Genomic DNA, 3,291 nt, shown 5'->3' on the forward strand with positions numbered 1-3,291 from the left:
ACATACAACTGTGAAAATTTATAGGGATCTTCCATCAAAATCTAGATTACTTTTGAGCACAAAAGCCATATGATTTTTACAATGTTTACTCTAGCAATATTGCAAAAAATCCAACAATATTTGGATAGCATATTACTAAGTGTGGCCTGGTAATACTAATTATATTGTCAATGGTCAAGTCAGTAATCTGCTATACATTCCAAATATTAGAGCAACCTTGTAATAAGCTTCGCATTCCAAATTTCATGTGTGGCATATTAACGATCCCTTGTTTTCATGAGTCATCTAGTCCATGGCCCATGGTGATGACGACAATGTTGGGCCACTTGTAGCTCAGTGAACAACAAATGTAGTCAAAAGGGTCTACGCAAGTGATGATGACAGTCTAATTTAAGCATTTTGACAACAGATGATTATATGAAGCTTTAAATGATGGCACATAGTTGTATAAATGTAGACCTTATGGCATATATATATATATATATATATATATATATATATATATATATATATATATATATATATATATATATATATATATATATATATATATATATATATATATATATTGTCACGGAATTGGGTAGGAGTAATATCAATATGTATATGTTGTCATAAATGTACTCGGGTTTCGTTGCCGCGTACAGCGTCACCCGAGGGTGGTATATTTTTTCGGCTTAGTTATTTCGAAATCCTGAGCGAAACTTAGACCATGCTGCACGAACAAATGGCTTGCAGCGGGGAAACTAAGTACCTAGCTGCGCATCTGTCACAGATAGTGTACTTATAGAGCAAATTCTCGAAAAACATCACATTACACCAAGTCTTGTCAGGACGCTCACCCCTTTACAAGAGCAACTCTCCAGCTGTAGAGGTAATGCAATTCTTTATTATTATTCGTCTATTTGACAGAATTGTTTTTAACTTTAAATGTTTTTGAACTTTAATGTTTCAAAAAGACTTCTATCTGTAAACATATTCATTTAATGCAGTAGCTAACGAGCAGGAAACATTTATTTATTCTAAATTCTACGGAGAGTCAATGCCTAGGGTATACAACGCTATTTTATAACTACTATAAGTCTGGTTCGAGTTAGCTATTTGTTGCAACCGAACAGACAACTTGTATTTAATTATACAATGTTTGCATTAAACAATTAATGTATTGGGTAATGAATTAACGTGCGCGCATGCGCTATATATGACTGAAAAAGTACTTAACCGTGTCATGTGTACTATACGGTTTAGTCATCATTTTAGCTACCTAAATGCCATGCCGTGTACATCGTTTGATGTGGAGTCACCAGCTGTAGAGCTGCTTCATACATGCCTGCCATGCCTTGTACATCGTTTGATGTGGAGTCACAGAACTCTGTGGGGGTTACTGTGACATATGCGCTGTGTTTGGTGACGTTGGATCGGAAGAAGGGACTGGTTTTCTCGGTGCGAGGGAGCAGGTCTTAGCGACCAACGGGTCTTTGATGTGTGGGATCCTTCAGCAGACCGAGAGGAGCGGACAATGCGTGGGTGCTTCTCTGGCCATTTACTAGAGCGTGTGGAACCGGAGTTAACATCTTGGTCGTCGAATGGGCGCCACGATAGTTGTAGTGTTCCATGTTATTTCCACAATTGCATTTATGACATTCATTCCTATTGTTATATCGTTATATGAACGATCGATAGGTTCATAATGTCATTCATCCCTATTGCTATGTCGTTATATGAACGATTAATAGGTTCATAATGTCATTCATCCCTATTGCTATGTCGTTATATGAACGATCGATAGGTTCAAAATGTCATTCATCCCTATTAAGTTATTATATGAAAGATCGATACGTTCATAATTACACGTATTGTTATATCGTTATATGAACGATCGATAGGCGAATAATTTCGTTCATTCATATCGTTATATGAAAATATCATTATATGAACGATCGATGGATTTATAATGTTATTAATTCCTATTGCAATGCCGTTGTGTGAACGATCGATAGGTATATGTTGTTCATTCCTATTGCAATGCCGTTGTGTGAACGATCGATAGGTTTATAATGTTGTTCATTCCTATTGCAATGCCGTTGTGTGAAAGATAGATGGGTTTATAATGTTGCTCATTCGTATTGCAATGACGTTGTGTGAACGATTGATAGGTTCATCATTTCATTCATTCCTATTTCAATATCTGGTTACGATCGATAGGTTAGTAATTTACACTGCTTTTCTAAATCGTTATTTGAACGATACAAGATTACATTCTTTTCTGAATCGTTATTTGAACGATACATAATTAAATTCTTTTCTGAATCGTTATTTGAACGATACCTTCAAGACTTTTTATATTGAGGTGTAGGTCACTTTTATTTTGTTGATCAGTGATAGGAATTCACGTTTGTTTTGAAATTGCATTCGTTAAATTAATGTGGAGTTGTTTTCTTCGTCGAGTTAATTGTTGATAGTTCCATGTTAGGAACTTTATAATTTTCCTTATCTTTTGAAGGTCGCTCAGCATCAAGAGGTTATTGTTAAGACTCGTCGGCCTGGTGTTAGGATAATGTGACTGTTTGGGACATCATGCTACATGCCTGCAGCATGATGCCCCAGTACTAGGCATCACTATAAACTGTCACACTGCAGATATCGTAGCGATATGACTGAATCATTGTTAAAGCTATGTTAAATCCAAATCACACACACACACACACCACACACACAATTATCATTACAACCATAATGTCGTCAGTCATATTTGGCATGTGAGTGTGATTTGGTTTTTTAACGTAGCTTTAACAATTGTTCAGTCATATCGCTAAACTATCTGCAGTGTGACAGTTTATAGTGATGACTAGCAATGATATGAATGGGAGATTACAAACTATAGAGTCCTAACACATGTGTACCAAGGAGACATCTGGTGACAGGAACATGGTTTAGAAAATATCTTAAAATCAGCTATGCGCTGGGAGCGCAGATCTTAAAATTGGTGGTGACTCGAGGATTACATGCTTTAAAAGTTTATGCTTCATATCGAAGTAGTCCAAAATTAGTGTTTATCAGAATATGCTAAAAACTAAGTACTTCAAACTGAAAATGATATTTTGTGGGCCGTAGCATCCCATTAAATTCGCATCTTTTTTCGAGATAAGGTATTACTAGTTATTCTACCCTGTAGCAAGAACGAGAGAGAAAGAGTATTAGAAACCCCTTCGGATGTCATAACCAGGTGCAAGGAATTGGTAAGAAAAGAATACCAGGAAATGCCAAAGAATTGAACGGGTTCGATTACTA

This window comes from Sinohyriopsis cumingii, chromosome 8 (genome assembly GCF_028554795.1).
Source record: "Sinohyriopsis cumingii isolate HCF-2022 chromosome 8, ASM2855479v2, whole genome shotgun sequence".
Classification (NCBI taxonomy): domain Eukaryota; kingdom Metazoa; phylum Mollusca; class Bivalvia; order Unionida; family Unionidae; genus Sinohyriopsis; species Sinohyriopsis cumingii.